Source organism: Neophocaena asiaeorientalis, unplaced genomic scaffold (assembly GCF_003031525.2).
Source record: "Neophocaena asiaeorientalis asiaeorientalis breed wild unplaced genomic scaffold, Neophocaena_asiaeorientalis_V1.1 scaffold30, whole genome shotgun sequence".
In the NCBI taxonomy this organism is placed as follows: Eukaryota; Metazoa; Chordata; class Mammalia; order Artiodactyla; family Phocoenidae; genus Neophocaena; species Neophocaena asiaeorientalis.
The window spans coordinates 5,136,521-5,151,024 of NW_020174923.1; the positions used below are offsets into that span (position 1 = coordinate 5,136,521).

General features: G+C 39.4%; 1 protein-coding gene and 1 non-coding gene across 6 annotated transcripts in view; one reads left to right on the forward strand and one right to left on the reverse strand.

The window, feature by feature from the left end:
• Window positions 1-14,504, reverse strand: part of SLC39A11 (solute carrier family 39 member 11) — a 423,926-nt gene that overhangs the window by 156,985 nt on the left and 252,437 nt on the right. The window lies entirely within an intron of this gene.
• LOC112410543 (U6 spliceosomal RNA) lies at window positions 2,481-2,587 on the forward strand. Its single transcript, XR_003005442.1, has one exon. It is a non-coding gene; the product is annotated as a U6 spliceosomal RNA (small nuclear RNA).

Here is a 14,504-nt window from a genome sequence, read left to right on the forward strand (position 1 = left end):
GAAGGAGGGAGGGGGGAGGGAGAGAGAGAGAGAGAGAGAGCACACGTGTGCCCACAGCCAGATTATGATCAATTTATTTGCTTTGAGGTGGTCTAGCAGTTTCTCCTCTTCCTCTTGGGGGAATGTCAGTCAAAGCAAAGAACGGCGGGCGGGCCCAGCCTGAGTCGCTGTCGGGCTGGCTGAAGGCGTAGGGTCCTCCGGGAGACACACACCAGGGAAACAAGAAAGACAAAGGGAAAAGCCCACAGCAGGCTCCCTGGCACGTTCCCCTTTTCTCACCTCTCCAGGCTACTCTCCTTTCCTTCTTCTCCAAGGTAATGACACAGGGGACTCTCTGTCACCGGGTATGAAGGGTGCGGGAAGAGTGGTTCTGGGGGACCAGATGAGATGCTGGGTTCACTCCCTTTCCAGGAGCCGGTTCCCCGGACACCGAAGTTCCCATCCCAGTCCTACCCATTTCCTGGTTATGCATCTTTAGGGATGTCACTTGGTACCCTTGGATCTCAGTTTCCACGCTTGCCATGTGCGGATGATAATACTGCCAGCCCTGAAGGACAGGTGAGGGGGGATGGGGGCGGGGGGTCCCCTGGTGGGCACACGTCAAATACAACACGAACTCCATCTCAGCAGTTCCCACCATGGACTTGTATTACATTTATAAAAATATAAAAGAAAGGCTAATGGCGTGTCTAGTACACCTAGTCCATTCTTCACTTAAATCCCCCAGATCAGGAGGTTCGTAGTGAAGGAGAAAAAATTAGATCACGGGTTGAATGCAGAATTTTCAAGTGCCATCCAATCCCAACTCTCCACGCCCGCACAGCAGAAACGTGCCTTGGCTGTTAATGTGAACAGCTCAAAATTCCACAATCATATTGACATTTTCAACTTTCAGAAAGGATCACCTGCTGCTAAAGATAACAGGGACTTTGCATCCATAAAAGGAGAGGGCTAGTGCCCTTCAAGATCACTGTCAATTTTGCTCTGGAGTACAAAGTAACTTTTCCCCTTCCTTTTCTTTCATTAAAAAAAAAAAAAAAGATTTACTGATCTAATGTCGTTTACTGAGGTTAACAGTAATACCAGTTTGCACTTCCTAAAAAATGTTACAACCAAGGAGATGGGAGCATTTGGAATCCCTGAAGCATGCTGGTTGGTTGGTTGCTTATCCAGATATACACAGATAGACAGATATAGGCAGATGGGTAGATAGGCAGATCTACATACATAAATACATACGTGATCTGTGTAATATATATAAATAATATTCCAATGCTATTTCATTGAGCCATTATATTTCCATTTTCAGATTTAATTTTTTAAAATTATACATATATGTATAATGATTTTATACACACACACACACACACACACACACACACATATAATTTTAGAACTCCACCTTGGAAACTGAAACTTAATGGCTTAATGAGAGCATCAGACAGCTAATTGCTGCGGAGAAGAAGCACCACTCTTTACTCTCTGGATTTGACCATAAAGACAGTTAATAAGGAAAATGGCCGGGAGGAAAATTGGTTTCTAAAAACTAATCAAGCCAACAGAATGCAGCTCCCAGCAAGGGAAACACATCTCTTTCTCTACCATTTTTGGTTAAGATTTGGGGGTCTTCAAAGGGTGGCTGTCTTTGTGTAACAAGTCCAGTGGGCACTCTGCATAGATGGCCCCCTGCCTCGGAGGGGGCTCCAGTGGATCCCTTCCCATGTGCGGGGAGGCTGAATCCCTGAGCCTTCTGCTTTCTGAGGCTGTTGGGAGCCAACAGAGCAAAGAAAGAAACTGGTTCCGAGATGGCAGGAATAAGAGGAATTAGGAATCCAATGGAGTGGGGCTGACCGGTGACGACAGCATGGGGACGAAGGAGGCCACACTCACGCTCACGTTTTGCCTGCCTGGAGAAACGAGACGATTTAATGGGGACAGAACGGAAACCTTGCCAGGCTGGGAACACACTTTCTCATGCTGTTCCCACTCAGCGACCACAAGGAACCCATGAAGAATGGCTTGGTTTCTAGTGGGAAACAAATGCCACCCAACAGAGGTCCAGAGAAGGGGAGAGACATGGCTGGGGAGAGCTCTGTAGTCCTCCAGCTTCAGCTCAAAGCAGAGATGCCTTCCTGAAAATGAAGGCCGCAGGACAGACTCTCCAAGGGACGTTCAGATTATTACTGACCATTAATGCAAAAAAGGACCACAGGGCTGCAAGACAGAGCATCAGTCATCCTCAAGCCACACTGTGGCGCTTCTTACACAGAGAGGGTGGGGAGGCCAAGATGTGTATGGTAGGAGCTGTCTGTGACCAGCTGGATGGTAGAAGACCCTAACAGAGCCCAGGCCAGGTTTAGAGTCTTTCACGGTGTCTCTCAAACTTGAGCGTGCAAAAGTGAATGAAGGAAGAACAAATGAATAAACAAAAAACAACGGAAGATCACCATTTCGGAAGCCTGAGCAAAGTGCAGGTTCTTGTGTTCATCTCAGCAGCACACGTGCCAGAGTTAGAAAGATACAGAGGAGACTAGCATGGCCCCGGAACAAGGATGACACCCACACTGGTGAAGCAGTCCATATTTTTCTTTTTCCCTTTTTTTTTAAAAAAAATTATTTATTTATTTTTGGCTGCATTGGGTCTTTGTTGCTGTGCATGGGGCTTTCTCTAGCTGCGGCAAGCAGGGGCTACTCTTCATTGCGGCGTGCGGGCTTCTCATCGCGGTGGCTTCTGTTGTTGTGGAGCACGGGCTCTAGGCGTGCGGGCTTCAGTAGTTGTGGCTCGCGGGCTCAGTAGCTGTGGCTCACGGGCTCAGTAGTTGTGGCTCGCAGGCTTCAGTAGTTGTGGCTCGCAGGCTTCAGTAGTTGTGGCTCGCGGGCTCAGTCGTTGTGGCTCATGGGCTCAGTAGTTGCGGCTCGCAGGCTCTAGAGCGCAGGCTCAGTAGTTGTGGCCACGGGCTTAGTTGCTCCGCGGCACGTGGGATCTTCCCAGACCAGGATCGAACCCGTGTCCGCTGCCTTGGCAGGCAGATTCTTAACCACTGCGCCACCAGGGAAGCCCACATTCCATATTTTTGAAATAGGGAGTTAACAAATTATCGACTGAAAAAAAAATGCACGACCTAAAAGCTGAGAATAATGTTTTATTTGGTGGACTTGCTGAGGACTTCAGCCCAGGAGACAGCCTCTCAGATGGCTCTGAGGGAGGCTCCGAAGAGGCAAGGCGGGGGAGCCAGGATATACAAGAATTTTTGCAAAAAAAAAAGTCAGAACATCAAAAGAAAAACCCGACATCTGTATGGGAAGATGCAAGCGTCTGGCTCATTGAAATCATGCCTTTGATGTGCACCTTAACCATCTAGGGCCAGTCTCCTGTTTTTGTCCATCCCAAATCCCCTCAGGGGGCACAGTCCAGGGTGGCTACAGTGGCTGATGGCTTGATGGCCTCAACATCCTTTGTTTACGGACATGGCAGGTGACACTCTTTGTCCTCAGAATCAAAGGGCATAAAATTTCAGTTAGGCACGATGAGATGCTTCAGTTCTTGAGATCTGTTGTTCCACACTGTACCAACAGTCAACAATAATGTGTTGTACACTAAAAAAATTTGTTAAGAGGGTAGATCTCACGTTAAGTAGGCTTACCATAAGAAAATAAAATCTAAAAAGAAATATCACCTAAATAACTTTCGTAACGCTTGTACCTTAGAAGAAATTTTTAAGTGCGGATTCTTGGAACTCATGGTAGACCTGGGCAGGGCTCAGGAGTCTGCAGGTATGACAGACACTTTAGAAAACATAACTTAGGGGACAGAGAAGGATCCAGGAAAACGATGGAAACCCATTAGCAATGGACCCCCGAGCTTGCTATGTCCAGCCCTGGTCTCTTGCCAACTGTTCACTGGGTGTCTTCACTTGTGGGTCTTATCATCATTTTGCTCACCTTGCACCGAATGGAACACATCACCTTATGCCCCAAATGTGTTCCCACTCTTGTAATCACTCTTAGGATAACCGATTCCGTAATCACCTCCACTTACCAAATGAGGAATGTGGGAGCAAGCATCAGTGCTCTGAGAAACCCTGTTCCAAGGGGACCCAGGGGAAACCCATGGAGGGATGCTGGGGGAGTGAGTGCGGAGGGGACGGGGCACGGAGGTGTGCTCTGTCTGGGGGATAACGTGCCACGCCTTCGCTCAACGGTCCCTGACTCTGGTCCAAAGCACATGAACAAGAACAGAACATCCGACCCAGACAGAGCTACCTGGCACTTTTCTTGAAATTATCAGAGTGTAGCATTTACCCACCCTAAACCCCCCCTGGCAAGTTCTCCCCTGCCCACCAAAATCTGTCCCCCATTTTTCCACTGCAGCCCCCAGCCTGCGGAGAAGTCAGGTCTGGGCTCAGCAGAGCCTGTAGGACCGCCAGTGCCAGAGGCAGGTAGCAGGGGTGGACTACACATAGCAGTGTGCCTGCCGCCATGGCAACCCACAATTAACCAGGGATGGGGAAGAAGGTGCTCAGCTAACTGAAACCCAGGCAACGTTTTAACTCAAACCCCGAGGAAGTTAGTGCTCCGTTAGATTTTTCTCCTGCCCTCTTTCCCCACACCCCGTCTTTTCTTGTCACCAAGTGGCTTTAAACCATCTCCTCCCTCCACCCACCCCTCAAAATCACCTCCGAAGATGAGGCTTTTGATAAACCCCTGAGCCAAATCTCCCTCCCACACGGCACACTCAGGAACAGGGCAGCCTGAGAACCCCGCTCTGTCAACTCTCCATCTCAGAGGAAATTCTGTTTGCCCCAAAGATTCTTTGGAACGCCTTGGCTTCCCCATCACCTCCTCACTGCGGGAACCCAGGACAGATATTGTCACATGGTAGTAGGACTGAGAATCACCTGGTGAATTTTAAAAGCAGGATCTTCGGCTCCGTCCCTAGAGAGTTGACTTTGGCAAATCGGGGGCAAGCATAAGCATCTCTATCTTTTTCTCCAGCACCCTGAGGAGTCTTGATATAAATAGATCAAGATTCACCTGGTGAGAAATGTAAACTAACCAATTTGGGGTTTTCCCATAGCTCTGTATTTCACAGGGCGGGCTGAGCTCAGCTAAAGCTGGACATTTAAATGGCCTCTTGCCCATGAAATGAGCCACAGACTGTGAAAGGGTTAACAGGAGACCCCTGCTGCTGCAAGGTTAGCTCCCTAACACATGTTCTGAATATGCTGGATGCACATGGGAAACACCTCCTAGGTTCCTCACCCTCAGGGCATGCCTTCTCCAAGCTGCGAGGTGGGACAGGAAAACAAACACGCTCAGAACCCCAAACATTCACGAAGAACTCAACGCTTATAAAACGAGTCCCTACGCAAAAGTTCCCTCCCAGCCTAACAGTTTAACAGAAGTCCTAACCCACCTCTTACGTCAGTCAGGTCTTCAGGATCGTGGACATTTGTTTATATTTTCATTTCCTTGTCAAATGTATGGAAACGTCAAATCACAAGTCATGAAAAAGATACAAGTTCGTGAAGCTGCAGGAAGTGAGGGTGAAGGATGGCTTGTTGCCTGGCAGAACCTGGGACACAGAGGACCTGGAGAACAACTGAAGACGAGACGTAGCAGAATTTGTTTGCAGATTTAAGTCTCTGCCCAAGATATGTCAGTTTTCAGCAAGATTAAAGATGAAGATAAAACCAAAATCTCCCTCCACAAACACCTAGAAATGATGCATGAAATAAACAAATCAAAAGGACTTCAAATACACATCTGAGCTTGCAACAAAGAAAGGGAATCAGGAAGCATAAGGAGGCTAGAAACCAGAGCCTATATAACAAAACCAGCCCAGAGGCTGCCTAGGGATTAACAAGGCTTCCAAGAATAGGTCCTGGGTGTTACTGTCCACCTGGGGGCCTTGGGCCACATCAAGTAGGAGGTGAAATTCTACAAATGCAAGTGTCATAAAATTCTGTCCCTGTGTGGAAGAGTGGGCTAGAGAAAAAAGTCCATCCAGCTGCACAGAGGGACAAAAAAGATGACTACATGTTTCTGCCTGGTCTCTGGAGGAAAAAAGAAATACTTGTAAAATTAAAACCTTGGGCTTATACTTTGAACAGGTCGAACTTCTGAGTTTCTGCTTTCTATATGGGCTAGGAAACCCCAATCTGTACATCACTGTAGAAACTGATTCCAGGCTAATGTTATTGCAAAGAGGTCTTACATGAACAAATGCAAAACTACTCTGAAGGGTTTTCCACGATGCGGGACACTAGGAATCCTTAAGGAAAAATGCAGCCCACTAGAGAAGGATTAATGTTACAAAGCCTAGAAGAAAACGACACACTACGAATTGGAGTCAGTGGACACACACAGAGGGAGACACATGGCCTTTATGTAACAGACATGATTTAAAACATACATGCACCCCAATGCTCACAGTAGCATTATTCATAATAGCCAAGATATGGAAGCAACCTAAGTGTCCATCAACAGAGGAATGGATAAAGAAGAGATGGTATATATACAATGGAATACTACCCAGCCATAAAAAAGAATGACATTTTGCCATTTGTAATGACATGGATGGACTTGGAGGGTATTATGCTTACTGAAATAAGCCAGACTGAGAAAGACAAATACTGTATGATATCCCTTATATGTGTAATCTAAAAAGTAAAACAAACTCGTGAAAATAACAAAAAAGAAACAGACACATGGATGCAGAGAACAAACGAGCGTCTGCCAGTGCGGAGAGGGAAGGAGGGAGGGGCAAGATAGGAATAGGGGATTAAGAGGTACAAACCATTATGCATAAAACAGATAAGCTACAAGGATATATTGTACAACTCAGGGAACACAGCCGATATTTTATAATAACTGTAAATGGAGGATAACCTTTAAAACCTGTGAATCACTATTGTACACCTGTAATTTATATAATATTATACAACAACTGAACCTCAATTATATAAATATATATATAATATATGCCTAACCTGATTAAAGATATATAATATTATACAGCAACTGACCCTCAATTATATAAATATATATATAATATATGCCTAACCTGATTAAAGATATATAATATTATACAGCAACTGACCCTCAATTATATAAATATATATATAATATATGCCTAACCTGATTAAAGATATATAATATTATACAGCAACTGACCCTCAATTATATAAATATATATATAATATATGCCTAACCTGATTAAAGATATATAATATTATACAGCAACTGACCCTCAATTATATAAATATATATATAATATATGCCTAACCTGATTAAAGATATATAATATTATACAGCAACTGACCCTCAATTATATAAATATATATATAATATATGCCTAACCTGATTAAAGATATATAATATTATACAGCAACTGACCCTCAATTATATAAATATATATATAATATATGCCTAACCTGATTAAAGATATATAATATTATACAGCAACTGACCCTCAATTATATAAATATATATATAATATATGCCTAACCTGATTAAAGATATATAATATTATACAGCAACTGACCCTCAATTATATAAATATATATATAATATATGCCTAACCTGATTAAAGATATATAATATTATACAGCAACTGACCCTCAATTATATAAATATATATATAATATATGCCTAACCTGATTAAAGATATATAATATTATACAGCAACTGACCCTCAATTATATAAATATATATATAATATATGCCTAACCTGATTAAAGATATATAATATTATACAGCAACTGACCCTCAATTATATAAATATATATATAATATATGCCTAACCTGATTAAAGATATATAATATTATACAGCAACTGACCCTCAATTATATAAATATATATATAATATATGCCTAACCTGATTAAAGATATATAATATTATACAGCAACTGACCCTCAATTATATAAATATATATATAATATATGCCTAACCTGATTAAAGATATATAATATTATACAGCAACTGACCCTCAATTATATAAATATATATATAATATATGCCTAACCTGATTAAAGATATATAATATTATACAGCAACTGACCCTCAATTATATAAATATATATATAATATATGCCTAACCTGATTAAAGATATATAATATTATACAGCAACTGACCCTCAATTATATAAATATATATATAATATATGCCTAACCTGATTAAAGATATATAATATTATACAGCAACTGACCCTCAATTATATAAATATATATATAATATATGCCTAACCTGATTAAAGATATATAATATTATACAGCAACTGACCCTCAATTATATAAATATATATATAATATATGCCTAACCTGATTAAAGATATATAATATTATACAGCAACTGACCCTCAATTATATAAATATATATATAATATATGCCTAACCTGATTAAAGATATATAATATTATACAGCAACTGACCCTCAATTATATAAATATATATATAATATATGCCTAACCTGATTAAAGATATATAATATTATACAGCAACTGACCCTCAATTATATAAATATATATATAATATATGCCTAACCTGATTAAAGATATATAATATTATACAGCAACTGACCCTCAATTATATAAATATATATATAATATATGCCTAACCTGATTAAAGATATATAATATTATACAGCAACTGACCCTCAATTATATAAATATATATATAATATATGCCTAACCTGATTAAAGATATATAATATTATACAGCAACTGACCCTCAATTATATAAATATATATATAATATATGCCTAACCTGATTAAAGATATATAATATTATACAGCAACTGACCCTCAATTATATAAATATATATATAATATATGCCTAACCTGATTAAAGATATATAATATTATACAGCAACTGACCCTCAATTATATAAATATATATATAATATATGCCTAACCTGATTAAAGATATATAATATTATACAGCAACTGACCCTCAATTATATAAATATATATATAATATATGCCTAACCTGATTAAAGATATATAATATTATACAGCAACTGACCCTCAATTATATAAATATATATATAATATATGCCTAACCTGATTAAAGATATATAATATTATACAGCAACTGACCCTCAATTATATAAATATATATATAATATATGCCTAACCTGATTAAAGATATATAATATTATACAGCAACTGACCCTCAATTATATAAATATATATATAATATATGCCTAACCTGATTAAAGATATATAATATTATACAGCAACTGACCCTCAATTATATAAATATATATATAATATATGCCTAACCTGATTAAAGATATATAATATTATACAGCAACTGACCCTCAATTATATAAATATATATATAATATATGCCTAACCTGATTAAAGATATATAATATTATACAGCAACTGACCCTCAATTATATAAATATATATATAATATATGCCTAACCTGATTAAAGATATATAATATTATACAGCAACTGACCCTCAATTATATAAATATATATATAATATATGCCTAACCTGATTAAAGATATATAATATTATACAGCAACTGACCCTCAATTATATAAATATATATATAATATATGCCTAACCTGATTAAAGATATATAATATTATACAGCAACTGACCCTCAATTATATAAATATATATATAATATATGCCTAACCTGATTAAAGATATATAATATTATACAGCAACTGACCCTCAATTATATAAATATATATATAATATATGCCTAACCTGATTAAAGATATATAATATTATACAGCAACTGACCCTCAATTATATAAATATATATATAATATATGCCTAACCTGATTAAAGATATATAATATTATACAGCAACTGACCCTCAATTATATAAATATATATATAATATATGCCTAACCTGATTAAAGATATATAATATTATACAGCAACTGACCCTCAATTATATAAATATATATATAATATATGCCTAACCTGATTAAAGATATATAATATTATACAGCAACTGACCCTCAATTATATAAATATATATATAATATATGCCTAACCTGATTAAAGATATATAATATTATACAGCAACTGACCCTCAATTATATAAATATATATATAATATATGCCTAACCTGATTAAAGATATATAATATTATACAGCAACTGACCCTCAATTATATAAATATATATATAATATATGCCTAACCTGATTAAAGATATATAATATTATACAGCAACTGACCCTCAATTATATAAATATATATATAATATATGCCTAACCTGATTAAAGATATATAATATTATACAGCAACTGACCCTCAATTATATAAATATATATATAATATATGCCTAACCTGATTAAAGACATAAGAGAAGAAATTAAAACCATAAGAAAAGAAGCACATGTGACAAAGAAAAAGCAGACATCTTAACAAGAACCCACTAGGACAATTAAAAAATAAAAAACTATAGTCATTTCACTTAAAAACGCAACAGACAAGTTAAATTGTAAACTAGGATCAACTCAGGGACTTATCAATGGACTAGAGAATAGATCTAAAGCACAGAAAAGTAAAGGGATCGACAACGTTAAGAAATGCTTAAGACACATGGGAGATAAATAAGAACACAGGATATACATCTAAGTTATAATAACTGTTGCAGGAGAAGAAAATAAAGAATTTGAGGGAGAGGCAAACTTGAAGAGATAATTACTAAAAAACTTTCCCGGAATAATATAATAATAAAACGAGCATTCAGACTAAAAGAGCAGTCCAAGTCTTAAGCAAAACAAACACACACGTGCGCGCGCACGCACACACACACAAAGCTACGTCGTACTGAAAATAAAAAACACCAAGTGAAAAACGTATAAGCAACCAGAAAACTGAAATAAGGCTGCTGTTGTATGGATTTTTATGATGCCTGCAGAGAATATACAACCTATAACACAGTTCTTTAGTTTGATGGAAGCAGTCTAAATGGAATAATATTGTCAAAATGCTAAAGGAAATAAACATTTCTGTCAACCTAGAAATTTAAGCAACTCAGTTTTTCTTTCAAAGGTCAGACCAAAATAAAGATATTTTTAGATGAGACTAAGATTTTTCCCTTCATGGATCCTAAGTGAAGAAATATTAAAGGAAAAATAAAAGAGAATCCAGGAAGGAGTGCAATGCAAGAAGCAACAGTGAAGAAATTAGCAAAATGTTGGAAAATAGAAGCAACCATTGATTATTAAAAAAAACAATAATGCTAATTGGTAAGCTGAATTTCATTAAAATAAAAGACTTCTGCTTTGCCAAACACAGTATCAAGAATGAGAAGACAAACCACAGACTAGGAGAAAAATCTTTGCATAAGGAACTGTTATCCAGAATATACCAGGAACCATTAAAACTCAACACATAGAAAACAAACAACTCAGTTAAAACAAGAGCCAGAGACCTTAAAAGACTCCTCGCAAAAGAAAATATACAAATGGAAAAGAAGCATATGACAAGATGTTCCACGTGATATGTCATCAGGAAAATACAAATTAAAACAAAAATGGGGGACTTCCCTGGTGGTCCAGTGGTAAAGAATCCTCCTTCCAATGCGGGTTCAATCCCCCATCGGGGAACTAAGATCCCACGCGCCGCAGGGCAACTTAGCCCGCAAGCCACAACTACTGAGCTCATGCGTCTCAACTAGAGAGACCGTGTACCACAAACTACAAAGTCCACGCGCCCTGGAGCCCGGGCACCACAACTAGAGAGAAGCCTGCACGCCTCAACAAAGAGCCCATGCTGCTACAAAAGATCCCGCATGCCTCAACGAAGACCCCGCGTGCCACAACTAAAGACCCAACACAGCCAAAAAAATAAAAATAAATAAAACAAAAATGGGATACTGTTACAAACCTATTAGAACAGCCAAAATCCAGAACACTGACAATACCAAATGCTGTCGAAGACGTGGAGCAACAGGAACGCTCCTTCACTGCTGGTGGGGATGCGAAATGGTACAGCCACTTTGGAAGGCAGTTTGGTGGTTTCTTACTAAGCTAAACATACTTTTACCATATGATCCAGAAATCCTTCTCCCTGGTATTTACTCAACGGAGTTAAAAAACTTGCACACAGACGTTTATAGCGGCTTTATTCATAATTGTCAAAAACTGGAAGCAACCAAGATATCCTTTAGTAGGTGAATGGATAAACTGTGGTCCATCCAGACAATGGAATATTCTTCAGCACTAAAAAGAAATTAGCTATCAAGCCATGAAGACATGGAGGAACCTTAAATGCATATGACTAAGTGACAGAAGCCCGTCTGAAAAGGCTACAGACTGTATGATTCCAACCATATGACATCCTGGAAAAGGCAAAACTATGGAGACAGTAAAGCGGTCAGCGTTCTCCAGCAGGTAGGAGGGAGGAACAGATGACAAGGTGGAGCACAGAGGATTTTTTAGGGCAGTGAAAATACTCTGTATGATACTATAATGGTAGATACATGTCATTATACATTTGTCTAAATGTATAGATCGTACAACGCTAAGAATGTACCTTAATGCAAACTATGGGCTTCGGGTGATAAGGCTGTGTCAACGTAGGTTCATCAGTTGTAACAAATGCACGACCCTCATGGTAATGGCGATAATGGGGGAGGCTATGAATGAGTGGGGGCAGCGGGTGTATGGGGAATCTCTGCACCTTTAGTTCAATTTTTCTGTGAGCCTAAAACTTCTCTAAAAAATAAAGTCTACTTAAGAAATAGCAATACGAGTGACTAATTTGAAGGTATTAAAGCAAAGGATACAACTAAAATATTAGAAAAATAACATGGACAATGAGGGGGTAAACCAAGTTAAAGCATTCTACGGTCCTTCAATTGTTAGGGAGAAGAGTAGAGATACTGATTGATTCTGAATGTCACTGAGTCAAGTATGCGTGTTAAAAAAGTAAAAGTAGCCACAAAAGAAAGAAATTGAATTAAAAACTTCCAAACTGGGGGTGCTTCCCTGGTGGCGCAGTGGTTGAGAGTCCGCCTGCCGATGCAGGGGACACGGGTTCGTGCCCTGGTCCGGGGGGATCCCGCGTGCCGCAGAGCAGCTGGGCCCGTGAGCCATGGCCGCTGGGCCTGCGCGTCCGGAGCCTGTGCTCCGCAGCGGGAGAGGCCGCGACAGAGGCCCGCGTACCACAAAAAAACAAACAAACAAAAAGAACTTCCAAACTGGGAGTTCCCTAGCAGTCCAATGGTTAGGACTCTGCACTTACACTGCAGGTGGCCTTGGGTTTGCTCCCTGGTCCAGGAACTAAAATCTCACATGCCTCGGCGTGGCCAAAAAAAAAAAAAAAAAAAAGTTCCAAACTAATAAAGACTAAGAAAAAAAAGAGGGAGATAAAGAAAAATCAATCAACCCCCAAAAAGTACAAAAAAAAAGGGAAGAAAATGCATGGTAAATAAAAAGGACAAAAGAAAATGTTGAGAAGCAGTATCCATCTTGAACAAGGCCATGCCAACACCCACAGCATGCCTCCAGGGTAAACAGCCTCTGGTATTTTGGACGAGGCACCCATGCATGCACACATGTATACACAAACACATTAGATGCAAGACAGTATCACTGGTAAAAGTATTGAAGGAGATCAGAATATGCCTCCCTCAAATATACCACTATGGCATATGGAGTATTTTGAGCTTAAGGCAATTGAGAAACAGAAGACACAGAAGGAACTCTCTGTCCTCTCCCTTTCAGAACAGAAGACACAGAAGGAACTCTCTGTCCTCTCCCTTTCCGTCCAAAAGTGGGACATAACTTTCCCTTTGTAAAGGTTATATAAATTTTCATTTGTGAAGGTGTCTCCCTTCCCTGTACCAGGAAAAGGCAAACACCAGAGATGGCGTGAACCTGGATAACAAACCTTGCTAAATAGCCCTTATCTACCATTAGTTTCCCCCAGGTATTTGTCTTCCCACAATTTATGGCCCCTAGAAGCCCAAATCTGTTTTTTTCGTCTAGTCACTTCTCTATGATTTATTGCCTTTTGTTAAAATGGTAACATAAGCTCTCAAGGCGAACGATTTTTTTTTTTTTTTCAATTTTTTTTGCGGTACGCGGGCCTCTCACTGCCGTGGCCTCTCCCGTTGCGGAGCACAGGCTCCAGACGCGCAGGCTCAGCGGCCATGGCCCACGGGCCCAGCCGCTCCGCGGCATGTGGGATCCTCCCGGACCGGGGCACGAACCCATGTCCCCTGCATCGGCAGGCGGACTCTCAACCACTGCACCACCAGGGAAGCCCGCGAATGATTTTTTGAGTTTTCATTTCTTTTCTGTGGAGCCCTCGTGCACATAAAATTAAAAATAAAATTTGTATGCTTTTCTCCTGTTAATCTGTCCCTTGTCACTTTAATTCACATGCCCCAGACAGAACTTAAGAGTATAGGAAAAGCTTTTTTTTTATCACTTATATTCACAAATTATCAAGGATTAAATAATCTCGATCTCAAGTTTGCTATTCCAGAGAAGTAACTGAGGGCGGGGGGGAAGG